Source organism: Rhyacophila brunnea, unplaced genomic scaffold (assembly GCF_057557595.1).
Source record: "Rhyacophila brunnea isolate RB1 unplaced genomic scaffold, BYU_Rbru_1.0 scaffold_10, whole genome shotgun sequence".
NCBI classification, from domain to species: Eukaryota; Metazoa; Arthropoda; class Insecta; order Trichoptera; family Rhyacophilidae; genus Rhyacophila; species Rhyacophila brunnea.
In genome coordinates this window covers 23,618,896-23,633,950 of record NW_028232752.1, presented here as the reverse complement: position 1 = coordinate 23,633,950, position 15,055 = coordinate 23,618,896, and positions in this window count along the sequence as shown.

Here is a 15,055-nt window from a genome sequence, read left to right as displayed (position 1 = left end):
TACGCTGTTCTTGTTTTACCGGTATTGTAATATTTTTATCATCATCAGCACTTGTTTATGATACGCTTCGCTTGCTGGAGGAAAATCGACTTTCCGCGTTGAACGCAGATACAAAATTGCATGGTAGATTGTGGTTATTTGATTAGTTTTGATGCGGCGCCAATATTCCTCACCTTGATTGAAAACACATGGCCCCACACGGTTTATCTGGCAGAGGAATTTACAAATGCGTCCGTATTACGTTCCATGCAGGTGCACCTATAAATAAAAGTATTAAATTATACCTATATTATATCCTACCGTACGAGCGACTGGCATCTGCGAACCGTGAAATTAAAAATACATACTAAAAATATAATATAATGCGATATGTATGCCGATATTTTTATGACTGGGATAGTACTCGTATTTTGAAGATGCATAGTGTTGTTTTCAACCAAATACGATGTTATTAATCGATGTTTTTGCCCTACTGATAGATCAAGGTATTCCAACATGGTCCCCATAAGAGGGGGGCTGACAAGGATCTAGGCTGGGGGCAGGCCTTAAAGGGGCTGGTCGACCAGTTAAGTGAGATAAACACACCAAAAATTTGTTTTAATTATAGGCGCTGTTTCACTTCAAACATAGTATCATTTAAAAATATATGGCTGTGTGATACATTATTATGTTTAAATATGTTAGATGATAATTCACGTGTAAAATTGTATTTTAATTATTTTTAGTGTTTTCCCTGACTAATAAAAATAGCAATTTATCAAAATGGCAACGGGTCGCATGTTAGGTACTTGACTTCTTTGACAGCCACAAAAAGGGATCGAGATCAGTGTTTCATAATATTATGATGCCGAGTGCCGACAACTCAATATATCAAGTGGATTTTGTCATATTAGAAAATGGGTAAAGTGTGTTAAATAGTAAATAGTAAAAGAAGTTTAATAATTGTAATGCACAATTATTAAACATTGAGTGCCAACTAATTCAATCAATAAAACATGAAATATTTAATCTCACAGCTTATAAGATTCGGCTTTCTGCCAACTTAACCCTGTGTAAAGAATGCCTTATAAATCATTTATCTACCTCTAATAAAATGTCATTTGTAAACTCGTTGAAATATTAAATTATAATTTTTGGGCGCCTTGAAAGATGTGTAATTACAAATTAAATATAACAGTATAAAAATAAGAACACAGCTAATCGTGAAAAGTGTTATTTAATTACACAAACCATTGAAATTTAAAAACATACTAAAACAAATACAGATTTTTAATACAACGTTGAGAAGCGTTTACTTGGTATGGACATAGAGCATTTGTTGGAAGATGGTAATTATTACTTAACTTTATGTTTAAATTGTGATGGCTGGAACTTCATCTTGGCTGGAATTATGAACTGCGAATCCTTCTCCCTGTCCGAAAGGAAGTAACTACAAATGGCGTTAAACTGTATCTAATTGTTAAACAAGCACGTCCGATCGGTACTGAATCTAATCTCGGAGTGAGGATCTTGCGGGCGGAAATAATTTATTTGTTGACAAGACGCTTTCAAAAAGGCGGGAAGAAACCCGATTGGCCTATTTTTAACCGTCATTGTCTTGGAAACAAGGGTTGACACACACTTTTTAACAAGGTTGTGCCAAATTTTGTTATTTAATTAACATTATTTATTTTAATATCTGCGTTTGAAATGTAGCCATGTTACGTGAAATGTAACATGACAATTTCTTTAAAAATACAAAAAAATGTTAAAAATATACGGAATGCCCTTAATTTTACCTTGCGAAATCCTGGGGATTTGTGGAGCACCATTTAGGAAACACTACTGTAGATTATCACACTGCTGTTAACCTTGGCGATAGGTAGAAGGCCTCGATTTATGGTGTGGGGCCATGACTCCAATCAAAGAATTTGATATATCTACTTATCTAAACGAAATCTGTTATAGTAAGTGGCATTCAAAACAAAACATATCTACTTAATTGGCACAAGAACTAATAACGCATGCTGTAAAATAAATAAAATGGAAATTTAATATAGGCATACGATAGATTTTTTGTTTTAGTATATTCCCATACTTCAATTCATTTGTATATGTAATATTTTGTAAAATATTGAAATATTTCGATGTTGAATTACGGGGCACTTTCTATGAAAGTTCTTGATCAGCCAGGTGAGTAAACCGCGTGACACTATGATAATAATACAGAAGCAATGTAAATTAGATATTCATAAGAGAATAATCAAAAATTAATACAGGTACATTTAACTCTCATTCATAACAATATTTTAATCATTTAAAAGTATAATGCATTATATTGTATTCAATTGATATTTGTTTATGAGTTTGAACGGCTGTTAGCTCCGGAGATTCAGGATAATACGATCTTGCGAGGATGTACTTGATAGTTTTATTCTATTAACTGTGATTGTCGAAATATACTTTCTATATTATTCAAAATATAGAGTACCCACCCAGGTAATTAGGTAATATGGTAAAGACGAAATATTATAAAGTATTGATTTATAAAAATATTATAATATATATTATGATTTGACAGTCATATTATTGCAATAATTGATTATTATAAATCATATTCGAAAAAACTTGGTGATAATATTATATCATTACATAGGTATATTATATTTATGTTTTTTAATAATTTATTATGTACCTACTATGAAATATTTACCGTATCCTTGCTATTCAGCATGTTTATAGTCGATAAATGTAATATTTTTGTTAGGTAGGTAAATGTTAAATGCATTAAATAGTGCAATGATCATTAAAATATAAATATGAAGTACCTAGCCACTCATTAACATGCACTGTGCAGTAAATTTTAGTGCTGGAAAATCATGTAGATAGGTACTTAATAAGCGATTTAAACATGTTTGTGATCAACATAGTAATAACTACGAGGATCTAATAAATAAATTGAGTTCTTACATGATTATATTATACAATATATTGGCTAAGTATTTGTTTTAATGTATTGTTAGCGTTAAATAAGTCCTTTTCTGGAAAAAAGAGCGCTATCATGATAACGTTCATTTTCGGTAAATCAAAATAATCTCGACATATGTCAGATCTATATGTATGAGAGTGTTATCGCGTAGCACGTATCACGTGGTTTTGAACTGGCGAGTAGTTTAAACGCTATTATTTTTTCGAAACGAAGATCTCATTATAACACTAATTTTCCGGAGTGGGGCTCAATTAGTTCCCAAAGAGTCCATCCCTCATTTTACAGTAATACTACAAGATCGCTCTATGCGCTGTGTAGTTGAAATGGTAAAATGTTTATGTCGTGATGTCCGATCCTGTGAAATAGCGCGAACTTGTGCTTAATAATCTATGTTCAAATGTCGACGCGTGTTGAGCGGAAATATGGATAGCTTCGACAAATAAAAATCGAATCTTTTTACTATTTTAACATTTGAATTTAATTGCGTGGTCGTTTTATCTAGTTTATTTGATATACCTACTGTGATTGATTGTTACTATGGTCGCGCGGTACAAAGTCTCGCGATCATTGTTTTTGCCAACTCTTGCAAGAGTTACAGTTCGATTAAAATTTAATTATGCTCTCACCAAAAGGCGTGCAAATAAGATAATAATTGTTGGGACGAATTATAGTTACGTCGTATTACCTCACACTTTCATAATATTTACGCCTCATATTTAAGAAAAATAATTAAAATTACATATTAAAATATAAAAATCACACTAATACGATTGGAAAAAGAGTTTGATCTGATCAAAGCATTTCCGCTACCGTTTTTTTTTCAAAATAATTAATTTGACATTTGTATATAAACTAGAGCATTGTTAGTATATTTAAAACCCGGTAATATAAATCATAATTTTAAAGCGTTAAATGAAAAAAATATGAACATCATAATACTAAAACTGTTGCAGCCTAATAACTGGATAGTAAAAAAATAATATCGTAGTTTGATAGTTTTATTTAGTCCTAGAAGCTTAGTAGGTGTGCGACTTATTTTTGTTAGCTATGTGTGCTATTTTAAAATCATATTTTAAAATTATTGTTTATATTTTCGAATGTTTTTATAAAAAAAATGGCGGTTATGTGAATAGACCTTTTATTGTCAGATTTGGTGTTTTATTATGATACTGTCTATTAATAGTGTTAAAAATATTTGCCAAATTTCACCAATGAAAAGCAAACTTTTAATGATATTACTATCATGATCATAGATGGCGCTAGATGTTAAACAAATTTATCCATGAAGATCTTGTACTTTTATCAATTGATTATTCAATATATATATAATAATATAATATATTATGTATTTTGTAAAACCTCAGAAACTCCATTTTACAGATAAGTGCTCTATCCTTTATGGTTTATGATCGATATGTTATAGGATAAAGTTTTAGCCCGGAAAGTGAAAGATGTAAATTTGGTTCACATTCAATTCAACTTTTTTTTTACAAAATAATGCATTTTATACAATAAAATAATAATTACACTCAAATTATTAACATATAAATGGTTTTATTTAAGCGCTATATGTTATCTAAACACATTGATTGTAAACAAACATAATATGACTTCAGCGAAGGCTGTTGTCTGTACCACTCCATTTAACGTCAATCGCCCTCCTACCACCCACCGCTACCCTTGTATACAGTTTCTCGCTGATTTGTTTGCCAGCCTGGTGTTGGGTTGCAAACGGTCAGCTGACGGTAAACGCTCTTGGGAGTACGTTAACAAAACAAACCCCCGTGTAGATACAGGGATGATACTTTGCCGTTGATTTCATTTGATCGAAGGTATTCACTAGTAAATTGAGATGATTGTATTATAATGTTTAATAGTAATGCATATTACACTTCGAAAAAACAATGAATGATTTTATATAAAGACGTAATAATTATTGGTATTTGCAATCATATAATATTTCAGAATAGCATATTCAATTTGAATATAATGTAGGTAATTACTTAGAATTCTTAATTTTATCCACAACACTACATTCCGAGCCTTGTAGTCCATGATTCTCATTCAGGGCCTCCGGATTCGATTCCTGGTATGGATCAAATACGTGTATAACGCCTGAGTGTTTATGTGATTGTTTTACTTCTACTACTACAATACAATTTTATAATACTACTGATATTGGGCTATGTATATCCTTGTTCTAGTATTAAAAAAATAATGACGAATTATCTTCGAACGCGAAAGATTTTCATAGAAATCTAAGCTAGTAATAACAAGCTAGAATTACTATTTATATAAAACCAATCAGTACCTACTAAAATGTTCCCCTTATTTATGTGATCACAAAAACTGTCGGGTTTCCATTATATTATAACCAACAGGCTTGTGAATATTCATTTTAGTGATGATAAATAATATATAGGTATACTAGATACATTTAAATTTAATTCATCTTAATTTGACATTTGTTCATTAGTAAAATATGTGTAAATGCAGTAAACAACTGTGATTCGTAAACATACAGATACAAAAATGTATTGTTATACCTGTAAAATAATGGTATTTTACCATTAAGTAAACACCATTGATACATTGTAGACCAATTTTTATTATGTTGAAAAAATCTATCAAAAGAGATATCTCTAGATTTTAAAGGCACGTGTAATAATACCTTGGTCTACGACGTAGACAGCCAGTGTTAATGCGTAGGCTCGAAGCAAGTGCTACGAAGACGAGGTCTGGCGCCAAAGCCTCCCCACTAAGGCGCCTACCCTGTTTACCTGCGCCCACCGTTATTGTGCGTACTCCTGTCCAAAAGAATTGCTCTATAGATTATTTAAGAATTAATTATTTATAAAAATAGGTATCTCGGTTTTGGCTCTTCTTCAAAATCTTTAATTCTGTGAAACGAATGTGGATTTTTTTAAAATTAACCATATTTATTTTAAAGATTTTTTTGTTTTAGAGCCTCTATCTTGATAAAAAAAATATGGTTTTTGAGACAGATAATATTATGTAATACTTACCTATGTTTAATTTGGGTTAATCTTCTATTTTCAAACTCTTATTACGTAAAAACGTGTACGTGAAAAGGAAATAAATACAATAAGTAAAATATATAATGAATTAAATGAATCTAAGTAAATAACTAAATAGATTTATCTAAGTCGAATTTAAAGTTAACTATGTAGTAATAAATTATTATATATAATAACTAATTTGTACATTCTGTAAAAGAGGTCTAGTTTTCATGGGACACATTTAATAAAAATTATACAAAAAAAATAATATTTTAAATACAGGAGTTCAGAAAATGCAATCCAATCATTGATTTACCATAATACGGAGTAGGTTTTCAACTAAATTTGCATAGATTTGGTGCGTATACAAATTATATATATATACAGTTTATAAAGCATTCGCGGTCATTCATCGTAATGGTATTAAACGGTTTACAGTCAACGAGATTTCGTTATGGCTATGATGCAGGTGAGCCCAAACTAAAATTGGACAAAGTACGACTTTTGTTTGTAAGAACGTCTCCATGAGTGCAGCGAAAAATAAACTTCATTGAAATCAATGGTCTTCTTATTGTGCCATCCCCTAGCGGAGGTCAGCCACCATCAAGGCGATCTTATCTTTGTCGTCAGCTACCCAGAACAGTTCGGTGGAGCTGCACTCGTACCAATCACGGAGGTTCTTAAGCCACGAAATGCGGCGCCGTCCTCTGCTACGCTTCCCATTGATCTTTCCTTGAATGGCAAGTTGGGGAATGCTGTATTTTTGTCTTCTCATAATGTGGCCGAGGTATTGTAGTTTCCTGGTTTTGATAAATTTTTTGATAAAGATTTTGATAAAATCAATGTTAGAAAAATTTTATATTTTTATTTGTTATAATATAGTGTAATTACACAATTTAATAGTATTTAATGCATACATATGTATATTCTCACTATTTTTTTTTATATTTATATAAATTATACTCATTTAATCCTCAGTTTTTCGGTTCTTCGGTGATACGATTTTAAATGTATTGATAATATTAGTAAAAACGTCAGGATTTAAATGTACATGATTTATTTTGAATGTACTATGAAAAGCTCACCTATCGTAGAGAGTATTATACAATGTACAAACGCAAAGTGCTTTCCCAGACTGGCGTAGACCGTAGACCCAATCGAAAAGTGATTCCAAATGAAATGCTCTCGGGGGATTTTAAGTCAAAACAAGAATGGCGCAATGTTGTTTTTTTAATAAAATATATTTTCTACGATTACTTTCGAGTACTACATTCCAAACCGAGGCTTAGATTCCTCAGTTTTATGTACCTATCTGCAATATTAGGTCCTCTACTATTCACCACGAGTTTGTCACCAGTAGCTCTTTAGTAGCCTTCCCCCACATTATCCCCCAGTGAAATCTTACATCGACGCAATGAAATTTCGTATTACAAAGTATTTTATTCACTATTTGGCCATTATTGTTTATATTCAATAAAGTTGTTAATGAAAATAGTGATGTAACCTAAAACAGCTTTCAATATTAATAACTAATATTTTGTAGAAAAAACATAATTGAATTGTTATTATAGCTGCAGCAAAAGAATCATACATGTTCATTAAAATTTATTTAAAATCATTTATTTAACAACAATACATTGTGTTCATATTAAATCATAATTTGGGACGTTCACAAAATGAGGTTTGAATTAAAAAAAGAACCGGTTTTATTCAAACGAGTTAAATAAAAATACAGAGCAAATATTATTCTCAGAAGAGAGAAGAAAGAAACATAAAATAAAATATAGGTACAGCTTATTACTGAATAATATGTGTCTGTGGAACACATTGATTAGTCATGGCTACGGCTAGGGAATCCAATCCCGAGCCAAAATTCTGATCCCGGGATTATAATTTGACAATCCCGGGATTGGAATTTTTTCCATAGTTATTATTTTTTTTATATTTACAAATAACATTGATAAAATCGGTCAAAAAGAAATCTTGTATAATTTATACTATTTAAGTGATTTTTATTGTTAATATTGCGTACGTTCAATCTTGAAAATACATAAGTTTAATGCAGTAAATAATATTGTAATATAAATAACAATGTGAATTTAATATGAGATTGCTCTTTCTGATAGTAAAAACTTAATGAATGGGTTAGCGAGATTTAAAATAGTAAAGAAAATCGTGGTATATGGCCTTTCCGCTTCATAAATCTAATTAGTCGGCCAAATATGAAACTGCCGTAAAACGTATGAGATCATGGTGAAATTACTTTGTTAAAAGTGCGAAGCATTGTTTTTTCGAATCTTTCTCATTTTTATTAATTTATGTGAAAAAATAGAATGAATCGGCAACTTACAATATGGGTATAAATCAAACTTCATTCAAACTCAGCGTATTTCTAATTTTGTTATTTAAAGTATTTTTTCTGTTATATTTTCGTTTTTATTTTATTTTCCATAAAAATTGATTAAAAAATCAATCCCGAAATCTTCGGGATTATGTTTACCAATCCCGGGATTCATAGGTATCGAAAATAGCTCGAGATCCCGGGATTGGAATTCCTAGCTACAACCACATCGGTAATTGGCGGGTACATATAAATTGAAATTCTTTAGAATGTCATGTTTGAAAATCATCCCCCGTGAGAGCAGGAAAAATTAATTAAAAATTAAAAATTAAAGAGCAAAAGTGACTTACGAGATTCAAGTGAGTGAAAAGCGAGGAAGTCTTGAAGAAATGAAGTCGGAAATTAATTGTTTGATTGGTTATTGAAAGGGAAATAGCTACATGTGTAGAACATCGAAGGAATTTCTTTTGGGCGCGCTCTAAAATAAACTCGTTGGAAATTGTATTATAATATTATAATTTTTAGATGTTCGTTCAAATTGGACGTTTTGTTAAAATTTTAAGCTTAAGCAACATATCTCAGGTTTATTAAATAATATATCATCCAGAAAATATTGGATTAATATATTTTTTATAGTCAACGGAATATTTCTCTCCGCAACAAGGAAATTTAACCGACTAGACTAACAATCGCCAATTGAATTATGGAAAAACAATAAAAAAATATTTGTCTGTTTCTTTTTAATCCGTGTAAACTTATTTGCATATTTACAAAACATTTTTTGGATAGCGAAAATAGCTTTATAGCGGTGGCGCGTTACTTCTCGATTTTATTTTTTTAACCTGGCAACAAAACAAAACATCTCACAGAACTACCACATTCACGCAGTTAATACAAATACCAAGGATTCTGCAAATGTGGGAAAATGTATGTATTATTCAAAAATCCAAACAATTATTGAGCTATTACATATATAAGTAAGATTTGTATTACAGTTATGGAGGATATTATTTAATTTTCTATTTGGATGACTTTAAATAAGAATGTAATTAATTACTCTGAAAACAATCAGAATCCTAGAATTAAGTGACTATTCGTTAGTATTTATTTATGAATATTTTTTCTAATAATTATGTGCATATATATGTTATTATATTATATTATTTTATATATTATTGTCAGATTAGAATACATTGTGCATTTTTTTTTATAAAAATATTAATATTGACCAAAAATAAAACTTAATTATCAAAGGAAAATGAATGCATGGTGACAATATTAAAAAAGTCAATAAATATTTTGTATTAAACAGAGCAAGTTCTTTGCAATTCGGCTCCACTGACTGACTGATACGACACATCGAATAGAGTTTTTATTATATATCAGTATGACTCACCCCGCCCGCGGTGGCCGCGCGGCTTAAGCATTGGACTATCACGCCGTGGGTCCCAGGTTTGAATCCTGGGTCTGGCAAGTACACATATTGTTTTTCAATTTGTGTCTGTCAGGGTATGGACCTAATAGGTTGAGCAAGTGGCTGACATCCATTTCTCGTAAAAAACAAAATCTGTTAATACAAACCTCTACTCTGTGGAGGCCCATATGATCCTATTAGGATCGGAAATTGTCGAAAGAAAAGAAGAAAGTATGACTCATAACTTTACGACGATTAGCTTTTCTGTTGGAAAATTTTTTGACGGTGGGAAGCCGGGGATTATTTTTTTTAGATTTTGGAGGCCGTGCTATGAAAAAAGATTGGGAAGCACTGCTGAGTGTAAACAATTGGATTCAATGTAAATTTTCACGTATTGTATAATGTATGTTAGTAAATCTATATCTTATATTCCGATTGACAGCTCTAAGGCTTGGTTGAATTACAGTACGTTAAACTACCCCCAACCCCCCAAACATCTAATACTATTAGAAAATACAGATATACTTTTTTCATTTAATTTCATATAAAAATATTATTTAAAATTAGATTGCTTTTTAAATATGTTCAGTCTTATTATATATATTGAGATATCTATAGCTATTAGTATAAAATTTTAGTGTATAAGTTTTATTCAGTGAACATTAGTACTGTGTACAAAATACAACTCATTGGAAATTGATTTACATCCATTTTATATTGCGAAACCCTTGAGATATTGAAGTATTAAATTTTGGGTAACCTCTACCTGGCTGACAACATATTAAGATTACGAAATGGCTCCCTTACTATTTTTAATCTCAAATTTTGGGTCCATTCATTGTTATATATAAGTACTATCTATTCTATTATTGGCCGCGGCTATATTTAGTTATTTTAGTTATATATTCATTGATAACATTAGAAATAGTGATATAATTATAATATAATTATATACGCGACATGATAGAGGTCGTTAAGAAGATGAAATTCTAATGGGCTGGATACATCGTTCGAGTTGGATAGAGAAACTCATAAAGTTTGGTGTTAAGTTATTTGTTTCGCTAAGCATTTTTTTCCTTATTACCTACAAAAATGGTTTGGTGGATTTGGAAAAATGGTGAAATTAAATCACCTGGAGAACAAAATAATGATTATTGGTGATGTGCGATGTCAAATTGATAAAGAAAACATTGAGGGTAACTGTGAAGAGAGACAGAATTCCATACACCGAGGCTGCAACTAAAATTGCGGCGACATCCGAGAAACACACCACGGGGAGTTGTTTACCGGCCTCGTCGGCAGGTGGTGCAGTAAACACGCCATACAACTGTGTACTGTGTTGCCACCTCCTACCGGAATGAACAGATAAACAATAAAGTGAAAAGGTCAGAGTAAATTCAGGTTGGTCGTAGCATTTTATTTTACGAGATCGCGCCGCTCTGATTTCGCACAGCGCCAACCGGCAATTGAAAATTGAAGAGTCCGCAGGGAAAGCGATGTACATTTTTATATAGATACCAACTAAACTAAACCCACGACTCTGTTAATTTTTTCAATTTCACAATATGTTATTATAAGTTTGATATTAATAAATTAAGGTTCTAATTAATTTTCAGCTATTTCATAACATTTTGTATTCGTCTATTTACGCATTTCCCCAGTACAACTTTGAAGTGCGTTTCTGTTTTGCCATGCCATACTAAACGTCTGAAAGGGCGTAGCACGTGGTGGATGAACACTATGTGCAAATAGCTAAGATGGTATAAAAAATCCATTGGAATACGTAACTTAGGAGATCAAGATGCAACAACATACTAAAATGTAAAACCACAAACATAAATCTCAACAGATTAAATGTATATAAATTCTGTTCGTTTTCCTTCTAACTCCCAGCGGATATTATTTAAACATTTTCAGTATGTGGCAGGTACAGTGAGTTGAAAGTAGAGAAAGTCATGTCAGGTGTTTTATTTTACAAAGACACTCTATCGAACGTTGCTTTCAACCCTTGTTCCCTTCTGTGATCGTATAAATCAGCCTTAAACATGCTGCTAGCCAGTGTAGTACGGGGAACTTGACCTATTGACCACGTATTTATAAATAGTTCTACTATTGGTATATATTTTATTTTCGTTTTCAACACTATAATATACCGTGAGACCCAATTACATTAGTTTAGTAGTCAAGTGATAGTGATGCAATACCTAATTATTTGCAGTGAAACAATAATTAATTGTAGATACACACATTCTTTGTTAAAATCTCTATTTAATTTAACCTCACCAGTAAATTGAATCCGGAGCCCTTGGATGGGAAAACAGTGCTTTACGCATTTGACTACAAAGGCCGGTATTATAGTAATACTGATAAATTATAAGAAATGGTAAAAAAATAGTGAACAAAATTGTGATTATGAAAATATTGAAATAGGAATTGAACAATGATTTATCATAGTCATATCAAGATATCCAATAGGTACCATAAAAATAAATTTGGTACTTAATACGTCATATAATTCAATAACCGCATGCCCGCATTCATTCGGATAGAGTTTAGATTTACATTTTCCTGTGTCCATACTCTATAGTATAAGTAGACGAAATCAGTCCTGATTATTATCAGGTGATGTGAAATGTGTTTATTATAAAAAATTAAACTATGTTTATAATGAATTAATATAATGTTTTTTTTTAAATCAAGAACTGACATAACATAATAAGATGTCAGTTTTAAAACAAATTCATTAATTCATTAATTAATCCTTTAAAATTATTAACTAAATAATCAATTAAAGTTATATATATAATATTATTGAGTTAAAACCACGTCTGAAAGTAGTGATTATCCATAGCTATATATTTTAAAATCGTAGATAACCTTGTTTGTATGATAGTTACACATGTACAGTAAATATATAGACCATTTAAAAATGGTCTATATATAAAAACGAGTATTATACTCAAAATAATATACTGTGGTAGACAAAATTTAATTATGATACAGAAAAATGAACTAAATAATTAATTTGTATAAGAAATCAGTAAATTATTAGTTAGGTATATTAAAATGTGATTCTATAATGACTATATTTGATATTTAATTCAATCAAAATAATTTCATGAATTAAAACACTACTTACATCCAAAATTATACCTGTGTAATATTTTACGTTCAACAGAAAATTAAACTGACGAACCTTATTCCCCGATTTCGTACTTCACTGTTTTTATAGCTCTATGAAAATTCACCCCTTAGGTAGACGTCTTGGCGATGCCGTATGTGCCGATTACCTTCTCAATAAATTATTAAATATCACCGCCAGACATTCGACCCTAAGGACGATATATCGAAATAACTTATTTGAAAAGCTACCTTTCGAACGCATGATTTTGAACCGCCGACGATGAATTCTAGGGTTTGTTTGAATGAAATACCTTAATAATATATGTCATTCTTATTATATAAATGTTTTTTATAGTAGATACTCTGCACACTTTTGTCAATTTACCATATTAATAAAAAGATTATAAAAATAATATAATAATGAATTCAGTAGGAACATATTCTACAAAGTGTGGTAAAGATTCTACAAAAATTCTCAGCATTAAGAACTGGAGAAAGAGTGGGTACACTGAAATGGGCCTCACGGAGGAAAGCAGCAGAGAAAATCACCTATAATTATTAGTCTATTTTTTTATTTAAATCAAAGGAATTGTCAAATAAAAAAGTGGTTGCTATTATAGACATCGTTTGAAAAAGTACTCAACGGTAAGACAAAGATTAGCTAGACATTAATTATCAGGGAATAGGATCGCATTGTCATGTAAATTTATCTAACAGCGAAGTGTATTGAATAGGAAAGAAAGCACCTTCAGATAATAATATATAAAACTATCATAATACATCAAGGCAAATACGGAACGCTAAATATTTCAACTTCTCTAAAATTACTAGTCAATTACAAACTCCATTAAATAATTTACCGAATATATTTGACTATAATCTGTGAAATTTAATGAAAACTGATTTTGGCAACACGTGTTTAAAAAATAATCTTTTATGTAGTTATTAAATGTTAATTTTTAAGCTTTAAGCTTAGCGTTAGCTCGAAAGAATACCAATTCATCATTTTCGATCTTCATAACACACTCCGGTCCATAAGTAAGTACCGTTCATTTCTTCATATGACAATAATAATTGTTTATTTTTTACCTTTACTGTCAATGGTGTACTAAAAATACAATTTAGAAACCTGATGCATTCGGCTGAAAAAAGCTTATATACATGGCATTACCTTGTGAATCATCGAATTTATCAGATAATAATTCATGTTAATCCGGTACGTATTCGGAAGAATTCATTGATTTTTAGAGTCCACTCACAAAAGTTCAAAAATATTACTGTTCTAATTAACTATTTCTTTTATTCAACGAATAATTCACAAGATTTAAGAATGTATCATTCTAATTATTGAACATACATAATTTTGAAAAACACTTTCTGAGAGAGTCAAAATTATGTATGTTCAATAATTAGAATGATACATTCTTAAATCTTGTGAATTATTCGTTGAATAAAAGAAATAGTTAATTATAAATTATTAGCAAGTTCAAGTAAGGTACATCATAAAAAAATATTGGAGAAATCCACGACGTCGGTTAGTAATCAAAGTAATAGGTATCTACTTTGATTTAAGAAACAAAAATCGATTGCCAAAGTAGCTTGATTTGGAAGAGCGCTGATGAGTAGGTATTAAAATTGACCAATAGTTAAAATTTGTCGCAATTAGTATGTCACTGCGTAGCATATTGGTAAATACGACGGATGGGGCGTAAACCCGGGAGATACAGGGTTCGATTCCCCGTCGGGGTGGCTTACTTTTTTCAAAAAAAGATTTTTTCTATTGGTTATATTATACTCTCTCAGAAAGTGTTTTTCAAAATTATGTATGTTCAATATTTAAGAATACTTTACAGTAATATTCCGGTATATTACGATATACAGTTATCAAGCTTAGCTCTGACAATATTTTTTTTATATTTATATAATTCCAACATTTTAAATAAAAAAATCAAGAAATATTTAAAAATGAAGGTAATAAATAACGAATATTAGAGAAAATCTGTATAATAATAATTAATAATGACTTTTAAATAAGACCTACGTTTAGCATTTTGGCTAGTTGCCATTATATTAGGTCGCAGAAAACATAACTCATGGATATATTTTACATGTTTCACGGGAACACAATGAATAACATGGTGTTGAAAGGTGACTTTATTTAATAAATCAATATAATTACTAAATATTAT